Raw genomic sequence first — 12,765 nt, forward strand, 5'->3', positions numbered from 1 at the left:
GGTTTCCTTTTATTAGGCCCTTCATAAATATCTGTTGAATGAATAAATGCCTTCCTAGCTCTCTCTAAACTTGTGCTCATTTAGGGGTGTCTGTTTCAGCAGTTCCAGGTGTACTCTAGACTACCCCTGGTTCTAGGCATCTTTCCAGAGCACTTCTGCCTCATTCCTGCTCAGGCATTTCAGCTGCTCTTGACTTTTACTCTTTGCAGTAATGCCAGACCTCTGTTTCGGTCTTTGACTGTATAAGCTCTGTTTTGAAGGAATTCACTCCATTGCACACAGAATCCTAGAGAGACTCAGTGTCAAACCACCATCCACCTTTTATTCTCACCTTGATTGGTTACAAAGACTTCAACTACTGACAGCACTTTTACCTATCCATCTCTGAGACTTTTACTTCTTTAAAGTTTCCAAAATGAATCGGAACATTGATCTTGTTTGCCTACTCTTGAGTCTCCCTTTTGAAAGTACTCTTATAGTTTATGGTAGGACGGACCTGAGAAAGAATGGGATCCAGAGAGACTGGGAATTTGTACCAGGCAATCCTACAAATATCCTGTGGCCATTGCATTAAGGGAGTATGACCTTTTAGCAATGAAACTACTCTTCTGTCATCTTCCTTTTTTTGTGCATTTCCCCTTCAATTTACCTTTAGCCACTTCTTTCATTGATAACCTAGGAAACAAAACTCAGAATGGGTTAGCTACTGTTTGCTATTCTTTTTTTTTTTTTTTTTTTTTATTCATTTATTTATTTATGGCTGTGTTGGGTCTTCGTTTCTGTGCGAGGGCTTTCTCCAGTTGCAGCAAGCAGGGGCCACTCTTCATCGCGGTGCGCGGGCCTCTCACTATCGTGGCCTCTCTTGTTGCGGAGCACAGGCTCCAGATGCGCAGGCTCAGTAATTGTGGCTCACGGGCTTAGTTGCTCCGCGGCATGTGGGATCTTCCCAGACCAGGGCTCGAACCCGTGTCCCCTGCATTGGCAGGCAGATTCTCAACCACTGCGCCACCAGGGAAGCCCTGTTTGCTATTCTTAATGCAAATATTTACCAGGAAGCATAATCTTAGGAACTATTTGATGTTGCAAATTGTTGAACATAAGCCTTTATAAAAGGAGTCCAGTAATCCTGTGCATCTGTAGTTTTATGTCAGTACCCAAAGCAACGTTTGTACAATATACTAATTCTTCAGTATAACAGATTCATATCTAATATGATGATTTTACTAAAGATAATTATTAGTTTTTTGTGGGAATTGTTTTTATAATCCTGGAGTTTTCTTTTTGCCTAAGAATCAGAATTTACAAATTTCTAAAAAGTTGTGACACTGCCTCTAGCAATGCCACTTTAACATAAGACTATTCTCAGCAACTTATGTGAGAAGTAGATAAAATAAACTGAACTCAAATATTTACTGCCAAAATAAGAGGTAAGAAATAGTTTCTGAATTTTACCTTTTATAAAGGTAAACTTTGAATGACTCTGACTCTTTGCTGGATAAAAAGCATGTAATCAGATAATGGTGTTCAGGATAAGAAGTTTGAAATTGAAAATAATTGCAATAATCAAAAATATGCAACAGCTGTATGTACTTTCCATGCTATAATTCTTTTCTATTTTGTTTCTTTTTTTAAATTTTATTTATTTATTTGGTTGCGCCAGGTCTTAGTTGCAGCAGGCAGCCTCCTTAGTTGCGGCTCGCCGGCTCCTTAGTTGTGGCATGCAAACTCTCAGTTGTGGCATGAATGTGGGATCTAGTTCCCTGACCAGGGATTGAACCCAGGCCCCCTACATTGGGAACGCGGAGTCTCATCCACTGCACCACTAGGGAAATCCTCTTTTCTATTTTGAAAAAGGTCTTTCAGCTGTTATGCTGAAAACATACATGTGAATATAGTGTAAACAATTCCAACTTCATAAGGCATGTATAAACAAATTCTCATTGGCTAACCATCATGTCACCAATAGAATTGGTAACACAAAGAAAACAGAGAGTATGTTTCAAAGCAGCGGCTTATTTCTGTGTTCTCCACCCCCATTTTCTTTTGTTTGGCAAGCTAGAACACTGCTTCAAAAAGTTCCAGTAGATTCGTTCTGCTACATTGTCAGCATTCTAAACTTCTCTGAAAACACTTATGTGCTATCTAATGTCCTTTCATTAGAGCTAAACAACTTAAAACAAACAAACAAAACCCCAAAAACCTCTGAGAACAGCCATTAACAGAGCATTCTTAGATGGAAATTTCTAGTTGTTTTGAGTGTTGCAAACCTACTTGCATTGCTGTGGAAGCTCCTGTGTTCTTAGTGGTCTCATCGTGGAATATTGTCTCAATCATTGGAGATTTATTTGTTTTTTATTCAGGATAAGTTGCAAGTAGGGAAATGGAAGTGAATTTAATAAATACTAGGATATTGCCAAGTAATTCAGCTAGTAATTTGATCAATGGAATATTCAAACTCCGTTTTTTGATATTTTAAGAGTTACTTTTAGGTGCATTGATGTTGGCTATAAAGATTATAATACTTTCATACTATTTTAATAATAAAAGTAAATTGAATTCATAAAATTGAAAAAATTCTGGAATTCAGGGTACCACGTTCTCATTCATTGTGCCTTGGACAACTAAATACTTGTATATTACTGCGCATATTACTTTTACTGTCTAAGATCCTACTCATCTGTAAGTTATTATATTTAGGGTCCCTTCCTGTTCTGACAGTCTACGAAGACATATTGTATTGTCAAGCTTTCAATAAACTGTCACAATGGCATATGAAATAAAAAGCAAGGACATATTACTATGAGTTTTAAAACTGAGGAAAGTAAATTACTTTCTTAAGTAGGGGCATCAAAGTACTATTTATATTCCACCTAGTTGTTAAAAAATATTTGAGGATCTGCATTGTGGCAAGTATTGTGCAAAGCACTGGTGATACAAATGCCAAACAAAGCTTTCCCGTTTTTTGACCTCATGGAACTTCTTTAATTATAGACTTTATTCTAAGGAAACTGTATTGAGGTAAAATATAAGAACTCCAATTGTTGAAGAGATGTCTAGGGGAAGTTTTATTTATCATCCACTTTGGTTAGTTTTGTTCACTATGAATCTCTGGGGTGCAACCGTAAAAATAAAAATAATCCTAAAAACCTGAAGATGCATATATCACTTATTACGTTATTTATTTTGAAATAATTTACTTGGGAACACATATGGAAAAACAGTTGGAGATTTTACATCAAGGGTGAATTTAGGGTCTCATTTATTTCCATTTTATGTCTATAAATGAGAGTTGCTTAGACTCCTCTCATTTTGACATTGGTTTTGGGTTTGCTAATGTCAGCCTGTCAGTGGAGATATTCTAGGACACCAACCCAGGGGCAAGGCTTTCCTAGGTTTCTTGTCAGAGAACTACTAGCTGTTACAACATTACAGATGGCTTTGAAGACCTCAGAAGCTATAGAGAGCAGAATGGCAGGAAGAAAAGTAACAGAACTGGAAGGATGGCATATAAAGGGAGGAAAGCTACTTACATAGGGAATAGTCCAAGAAACAAAGAACAGTGAGGAAAGAAAAAGGAAGGGAAGCTTGAATTCAAGTAGCAAAAATCCAAAAACTGTTTCATTATTTTTGGAAAAGAAATTGTATTGATACATGCCTATGAAAAAGTGAAAGGACATAAAAAATACATATTTAGCCTCTCCTAGTATTAAATAAAATGAACTTTCTGATGTGTAAAGCCTTAAATAAAACCTTAGAAATTGTGAGTGTAACTAACATGTAAATAATGAAAAATATATAAAATATAGTTTTGAGGTTAGATATTTGATAAATTTATGTGTTTTAATTGAAGTTTTAAAAATTTGGGGCTCAATATGGGTAATAAAGTTCTTAGCAATAGATTCATTAAAATTAAAAATCAAACAAAATGTATTCTAGTAGTTCAGTGTTTTCACTTTTGTAGAAATTAGATACTATAATCTGAAATCAGAATTTAATGGCCATCTATTGCTTTTTTCTAACTCATCCCTAGTCATCAGAAACAACACAGCAGAACTGAAAGAACAAAGATTTGAAGTTTGACAGAAAAATTGAATAACTCCCTGCTGAGCCCCTTGATATATGTAAGGCCCTGGGAAAGCCAACTCCTTCCTCCTCAGAGCCTTAGTTTTCTATTTTGTGAAGTAGGAATAATGACTACCTTATAATTTGTAGTGAAAGAGGAGCAATATTCCTTGTAAAATTTCTTGAACTCAATAAATGATAGTTTCAAGTTGAGATCCATTAACTTCAATCAAATTTGAATGCCTCCAAATGATCTAAACTATTTCATTTTTTCTCAATAATTTACTTGCTAATAACCTTATTAAAAGAGTTCATAGGTTAACTGATGTCATGTACCTAAAAAAAATTGATAAGGAGTTAATTTTGTTGGCATCGTCCAGTCAATCCATTAAAAAAATTAAAACTGGACTCCCTTTTTGGCTCCCTGGCTATGCCTCATGTGTGTACACAAGTATACGTAATCATTGTAGATTCAAACATTTCTATCAAACTGCTGACTATTATGTGGCAGTATGAGTACCACAACTATAAATTCTATAAAAATACTAGAACATATATATTTGGTAGAATATGGGTATTTCACAACAAATTACTTTTAAATTAGGAAAAAAATTAGGTGAAAGAGAAACTGCTTATTTCACTTGCCTGAGAATTTCAAGAGCTCCCCATCCATTGTGTTCAAACTAATCTGTACAAGTGTTCAAAGGTTTATGCTGTGAGATGCAAGAATTATCCAGCTAATGACTTCTGCATTTTGTGTATTGCACTCTATTCTTGCTTGGCTACAAGCTCAATTGTTAGCCCTTCATTTTAAAGATAAATTTTGACTATGGGAAATGACATCAGTGATTATTAGTCTGTAGGTAGAGGTGATGTGATTATATATTCCTTTTTAGTATATAATTTATCTACCTTGAAGTTTTCTGAGATGTGTGGGAAGAGTACCTGAGTGCTATTATGTGTTTTTCCCTTCTATATCATCATTGCTGTTTTCATTCACTTTTGTTTTATCTTGTTGCCTCTATCATAGGGAGCTGAAGGTAAAAGTTTACAAACTTACATGTTTTATTGAATATGATAGTAAAATAAGTGGGTGATCTCTAGATATAGACATTGGTAACTGTGAATTTCACACACATCTAGGAAGAAAAAAAATTAAGTGGCATAAGTAGGGAGAATGTTTACAAGGGCTGACTAGGTTTTCTTTTGCAGGCCCTTATTTGATGCATGAACCAGTGATTAGGTCAAAATTCAAAGTTCCTCTGTTTAATTTCTTACTCTAATCTTGATACTCTTATGTTTATCTTGTATTTAGCATGGTACCTGATACTCAGTGGATTTTCAATAAAATGCTCAGAATAAATGAATGGATGTTCTTATTTAATTATCCAATTATATTATTTCTTTTTTTGTTTGATTTTTTTTCTGTGTTATATTTGGTTCAAATAAAATATTTAGATTTCGTACCCAGCCTGTAAGAGATACTTTCAAGTATGCAAACCTGTTTGAATTTTACTTACACCTGCCATCTGAAGCAAAACTTCAGAATGAAGTTGTGTTAAAAAGAGAGCAGATGGAAAAGTATTCTTCTACTGGAACTCCTTGAGTGGCCTATTTATATTTTAAGAGGTTAGGTAAATGTAACAACTCTCCTCCCATCTCCAGTATAAGTCTGCTTATATTTTCTGTCCAGTTCTCTCTCAGGTGAGAAATGTTTGTCTGCAAGTGGGCTACTGTCACCAAAAATGCACTGCTGGGAGATGGAATGAAAAAATCTTGCTCCTCAAATATCACTTCAGGACAGGATCTGAATATCTAGAATTATGAGCATCTCATAAAGTTGAAAATTCCAGCTTAGAGTAATTTAGGAAGTAGGGGAGCTGGAAGTCTCTTTGAAGGCTGGAGATTTGTTGCGGCTGTTGTGGGGAACTGAGAAAGAGTGAACATTCTTATAAATAGAACAGTGAGAAATCACTTCCTGTACAGGCTTTATTTGAGGCATATTAAACAGTTCTTCATCTGAGCTAGTGGTTATCAAACTTCAGTGAACATAAGAAATACCTAAAGGAAATCATTAGAATGTAGGTTCCTAGCATAGTTCACTGTGCTATACAGTAGGACCTTGTTATTTATCCATTCTATATATACTAGTTTGCATCTGCTAACCCCAAACTCCCCCTCCATCCCTCCCTCTCCCTCCCTCCTCCTTGGTAACCACATGTCTGTTCTCTATGTCTGTGAGTCAGCTTCTGTTTTGTAGATAAGTTCCTTTGTGTCGTATTTTAGATTCCACATATAAGTGATATCATATGGTATTTGTCTTTCTCTTTCTGACTTACTTCACTTAGTATGATAATCTCTAGGTCCATCCATGTTGCTGCAAATGACACTATTTCATTCCTTTTTATGGCTGAGTAGTATTTCATTGTATATATGTACCACATCTTCTTTATCTGTTCATCTGCTGATGGACAGTTAGATTGTTTCCATGTCCTGGCTATTGTGAATAGTGCTGCTGTGAACATAAGGGTGCATGTATCTTTTTGAATTATAGTTTTTTTTTTTTTAATTATAGTTTTGTCTGGGTATATGCCTGGGAGTGGGAATGCTGGATCATATGGCAACTCTATTTTTAGTTTTTTGAAGAAACTCCATAGTGTTTTCCATAGTGGCTGCACCAACTTACATTCCTACCAACAGTGTAGGAAGGTTGCCTTTTCTCCACACCCTCTCCAGCATTTGTTATTTGTAGACATTTTTAATGATGGCCATTCTGACTGGTGTGAGGTGTTATCTCATTGGAGTTCTGATTTGCATTTCTCTAATAAATAGCGATGTCGAGCATCTTTTCATGTGCCTGTTGGTCATCTGTATGTCTTCTTTGGAGAAATGACTGTTTAGGTCTTCTGCCCATTTTTTGATTGGGTTATTTGATTTTTTAATTGTTGAGTTGTATGAGCTGTCTGTATATTATGGAAATTAATCCCTTGTTGGTTGCATCTTTTGTGAATATTTTCTCCCATTCTGTAGATTGTCTTTTTGTTTTGTTTATGGTTTCCTTTGCTGTGCAAAAGCTTGTAAGTTTGATTAGGTCCCATTTGGGTTTTTTTTTGCTTTTATTTCTATTGCCTTGGGAGACTCACCTAAGAAAACATTGGTACTATTTATGTCAGAAAATGTTTTGCCTATGTTGTCTTCTAGGAGTTGTATGGTGTCATGTCTTATTTTTAAGTCTTTAAGCCATTTTGAGTTTATTTTTGTATACGGTGTGAGGGTGTGTTCTAACTTCATTTATTTACATGAAGCTAACTTTCCCAACACCACTTGCCGAAGAGACTGTCTTTTTCCCAGTGTATATTCTTGCCTCCTTTGTTGAAGATTAATTTACCATAGGTGTGTGGGTTTATTTCTGGGCTCTCTATTCGTTTCCATTGATCCATATGTCTGTTTTTGTGCCAATAATACACTGTTTTGATTCCTGTAGCTTAGTAGTACTGTCTGAAGTCTGGGAGTGTTATGCCTCCAGCTTTGTTTTTTTTTCCTCAGGATTGCTTTGACAATGCTGGGTCTTTTATGGTTCCATACAAATTTTAGGATTATTTGTTCTAGTTCTGTACAGAATGTCATGGGTAATTTGATAAGGATCACATTAAATCTGTAGATTGCTTTGGATAGTATGACCATTTTAATAATAGTAATTCTTCTAATCCAAGAGCATCCAAGAGCATATCTTTCCATTTCTTCGAATCATCTTCAGTTTCCTTTATTAATGTTTTATAGTTCTCAGCAAGTCTTTCACCTCCTTGATCAGGTTTATTCCTAAGTATTTGATTTTTTGCATGCAAGTCTTAAAAAATATACATTTTTTTACATTCCTTTTCCAATATTTCATTGTTAGTGTAAAGGAATGCAGCCGATTTCTGTATGTTAATCTTGTATCCTGCTACCTTGCTGAATTCATTTGTCAGTTCTAGTAGTGTTTGTGTGGAGTCTTTATGGTTTTCTATATAGCGTATCATGTCATCTGCATATAATGACAATTTTACCTCTTCCCTTCAAATTTGGATACATTTTATTCCTTTTCCCTGTCTGATTGCTCTGTCTAGGACTTCCACTATGTTGAATAGAAGTGGTGAGAGTGTCATCCTTGTTTTGTTCCAGAATTTAGCAGGAAGGCTTCCAGCTTTTCAATGTTGAGTATTATTTTAGCTATGGGTTTGTCATATGTGGTTTTATTATGCTGAGATATGTTCCCTCTGTACCCACTTTGGTGAGAGTTTTTATCATGAATAGATGTTGAATTTTATCAAATGCTTTTTCTGTATCTATTGAGATGGTCATGTGGTTTTTGTATTTTCTTTTGTTGATGTGGTATATCACATTAACTGATTTGTGTATGTTGAACCAACCTTGTGAACCTGGGATGAATCCAACTTGGTTGTGGTGTATGGTCGTTTATATGTCGTTTGATTTGGGTTGCTAATATTTTTTGAGAATTTTTTCATCTATACTCATCAAAGATATTGGCCTGTAATTTTCTTTTTTGGTAGTGTCTTTGTCTGGTTTTGGTATCAGGGTGATGGTGGCTTCACAGAATGTCTTTGGGAGTGTTCCCTCCTCTTCAATGTTTTGGAAGAGTTTGAGAAGGATTGGTATAAGTTCTTCTTTGTGTGTTTCATAGAATTCACCTGTGAAGCCATCTGGTCCTGAACTTTTGTTTATAGGGAGTTTTTTTAATTATTATTATTACAGATTCTATTTCACGTCTAGTGATTGGTCTGTTCAAATTATCTATTTCTTCTTGATTCAATTTTGTTGGGCTGTATATTTCTAGAAACTTTTCCATTTCTTCTAGGTGTTCAAATTTGTTGGCATATAATTGTTCATAGTATTCTCTTATGGTTTTTTGTATTTCTGTGGTATTGGTTGTTATTTCTCCTTTTTCATTTCTTATTTTGTTTATTTGGGTCCTCTCTCTTTTCTTCTTGGTCAGTCTGGCCAGAGGTTTGTCATTTTTGTTTATACTTTCAAAGAACCAGGTCTTGGTTTTATTGATTTTTTTCTATTGTTTTTTTAATCTCCATTTTATTTATTTCCTCTCTGATCTTTATTATTTCCTTTCTTCTGCTGACTTTAGGCTTTGTTTGTTCTTTTTTTTTTTGAATTCTTTTAGGTGGTAAGTTATGTTGTTTATTTGAGATTTTTCTTGTTTTTTGAGGAAGGACTGTATTGCTATGAACTTCCCTGTAAGAATTACTTTTGCTGCATCCCATAGATTTTTGTATGGTTGTGTTCAGAGGGTCTAGTTTAATAACTCTAGGAAGAGGCCTGGACTCTGTATTTTAAACAAAAATCCAAGTGATTGCTAGGCCCACCAAAGTTGTGCTTAAAGGTTACTGAATTCCATACCTCCAGGATCATTGATCTAGGCTCAGTGAGCGCTGTAGACTCATTTTTTGGGTAGAATGATCCTGGAAGTGGCTCCTTTGGAATGATTGTATCCCAGGCAATTATTGTCTTAATAGGAACAGAATAGAGGAGGTGTCTTGGAGACACACTTTATTGCTGTATCCTTCGTGTTCAAAATAATTTTGTTAGCTCTGTGTTGGAAAATATTTGAGGTTTAACCATTTGTAGTTTTAATTATTTGTGGACTCTTCCCATTTTTCCTGAGGATTCTCCCCTAAGTTTATGTTTAGTAGGTCACAAGTCATTGCTGTATGTTTCCTGTGGCCTCTTTACTCAAAATAAAGAAACAGCTATTCAAAAATGTTGGGTCTGATAGAGAAGGGAGAAGAAGGGCTGTTGTGATGGTCAATCTGACATTATTATCCATATCTGTGTTTTTTAGAGCAAGATTGACATGACATTTCACAAATGTGCCATCAAGTGGTTCATTTTGAAGCAATGACTTGTTCACGTGCCAATGAATTTTTTTTAAAAAGGTGAAGAGAGAAAGAAACATCTAGATGGAGAATTTTTTTGCTTAGAAAGGAAGCAATAGGAGGTTCAGATATCAGATTATAGAACCACCTCTCAAACCCTACCAAAATATGACAAATATAACAATGGTTGCTAAACTCTACATCCTTAGCCAATTAGTCTTTCTCTCATTCAGTGGCTAAGGTGGGTAGGGGTCTAGTTGAAGTCTCCAAATAAATGGTGATCCAACATTAGAAGAAATTTGAATTTGCAGAAAACTCTAGAACCAACTTATTATGAGAGGAGGCTGTCTGTGTGGAAGTCCCGAGATAGGTTACCTCAGTTGCAAGTCCTTGAATCCACTTGACTCCTTTTCCATTCACCGTACTATATTTGTGACGTGTGAGTCTGCTGTGCCCAGTGGAGAAACTTTAAATGTTCTAAAAAAATGCTTCCATTCCTTGCTGCTTTATACCTCTGCTTCTTCATGCATGGACCCTTCAACTTAATATTGGGAGAGCATGGCTTTTCTGATTAGTTTTATACACACACAAACACAGACACACACATATCCAGACACATCTGTCCTGTTTTCTGTTGCTGCATATCTTCTCTATAGAATACTAAGTTATTGCTCAGACCTGAATAATGGGACTTACTGTGTTGACAGGTGATTTTGGTTTATTCTGCCTCCTTAAGACAGAGATCTATGTATGCCCATGCCTAGCAGAAAGTCTGATTTATAAAGGCGCTCAATAAATGTTTGTTAAGATAATGAATAAATGATTGCATAAATTCTTGTGTAGATTATGGTGTATCTGGTAATGCTCTGCAGGCTACAGTGATTTTGTGCTGTCATATTTTAGTTGATTATTGCAACTGTTTTGTTTGTAGATATTTTTCAGACACAAATAAGTATAAAGACAGTTAAAGCATTTGTTTTAGAATGCTTTAAGATTTTAAAAAAACTCCCTTATTGGGTATTTTATTGGAGCTTCACAATAATCGTTAGATTTTTTGCCAGTTATCTTTAACTTTGGTTATTATGATTATCAGATCATGCCCATAGACATAATATCTATTTGGGGGAGCATATGTGCTGCCACTTATAAATGTTTTTATACTATGCAGAGACAGTATCTCTACCATGCTTTTCTGTTCATTATTATTTCAGTGTATAAGAAACCTTGTGTTACCAAACATTGTATTAAAAATCTCTACAAACCAGCACATCCACATATCTATCCTTCAGATATCATTATAGACATAATGATGTTACTGGAGGGTTAGAGTCCTTGAGAAAAGTGGTAAAGTTAGAAATTATTGATTTAAGGAATGGGGGAGAAAACTGAACAGGAACAGGTTAATGTATTATTGGGTATTTTTTGAGGGTCCAGCTGAGGGTGACAATAATGAATTTGTAGTCTAAACTGAGAGGATTAGTATGACTTGGAACATATTACTGGCTGTTTTTTGAGGGCCCAGCTGAGGTTGGAGATGATGAATTTGTAGCCTAAACTGAGAGGATGAGTATGACTTGGAGAGGTATAAAATGGTGAAAGTATTTATTGTATATTAAAAGGCCTATATGTCAGATCGAGTTTGAGCTATTAGGGGGCAATTTAATGGAGGAGGGTTAGGGTTATGTCTTGGGAAATAATGAGAGTGAATGTCAAATGGGGGCAGATTGTAATACTCAAAGGCATTTCTAGCCTTCCTGTATTGGACAGTGATCTGATGTTAAGCTTATTTAATATATATCTGCATCCTGTTCTTTCACTATTCTTTCTCATAGAATAGATGATTGGTACCGCAGGTCCCCATCTACCAGACTGATGACTGGTAACTAGATGGTCTTTGAGAAACTCAGATCTAGCTTCTTGATTACTATATACATTATGTTTTAAAAGTTAGAACTAATACTTGAAAAATAAGAACATTCAGTTACATCATTCAATGCATTATTTATGGGCCCTAGTTGTTACACAATAAAGTTTCCATGGCTCAGACTTGGTACATTGCTTCTTAAGTATGAGAGCCTATGGGATTTAGAGTAATGGGTGGCTACCAAAACATTTCCTAATGTATTGGAGAACATAGCAGATTGTTTTTTTTATCTGAAAAGGTAAAAATTAGTTCCAGTGAATCAGTCTAAATAAACAGTCTAAATAAAACATATGCAGTATCAATTTGTGAGTAGGTGAAGTTCAATAAAGTACCCTTAAGAGTTAAACAATTTTCATTTTGTTAATCAGTCTTTGATAGTCCCAGAGACTCTCCTGTGTGTTTCAGTGCCTCAATGTCATCATTATGAGTCAGTTATCACTGTGCTATAGATGTGTGGACATACTGGTAACTGGAGTGATTGATTGATTGATTTTTTCATTATTTTTTCCTCCAGTTTTTTTGAGATATAATGGACATACAGCACTGTATAAGTTTAAGGTGTACAGCATAATGATTTAACTTATATACATCATGAAATTATTACCACAATAAGTTTAGTGAATATCCATCATCTCATATGGATACAAAATTAAAGAAATAGAAAAAAATAATTTTTCCTTGCGATGAGAACTCAGGATTTACTCTCTTAACAACTTTCATATGTAACACCCAGCAGTGCTAATTATATTTATCACGTTGTACATTACATCCCTAGTACTTGTTTGTTTCATAGTGATTCGATATTTCTATACATTTCAAAATGATCATCATGATAAGGCTAGTTACCATGTAAGTGGAGTGTTTTAGATAATCAAATGCTTTACAATATGAAAT

The 12,765-nt window shown here is 35.1% G+C and overlaps 1 protein-coding gene and 1 pseudogene across 5 annotated transcripts in view; one reads left to right on the plus strand and one right to left on the minus strand.

The window, feature by feature from the left end:
- LOC309604934 (large ribosomal subunit protein uL30 pseudogene) overlaps positions 1 to 12,765 on the minus strand; it is a 527,607-nt pseudogene that overhangs the window by 491,026 nt on the left and 23,816 nt on the right. The window lies entirely within an intron of this gene.
- Positions 1 to 12,765, plus strand: part of GUCY1A2 (guanylate cyclase 1 soluble subunit alpha 2) — a 432,229-nt gene that overhangs the window by 25,494 nt on the left and 393,970 nt on the right. The gene's annotated exons all lie outside the window — the stretch shown is intronic.

The sequence above is a fragment of the Balaenoptera borealis genome, assembly GCF_965194805.1.
Source record: "Balaenoptera borealis genome assembly, chromosome: 11".
Classification (NCBI taxonomy): domain Eukaryota; kingdom Metazoa; phylum Chordata; class Mammalia; order Artiodactyla; family Balaenopteridae; genus Balaenoptera; species Balaenoptera borealis.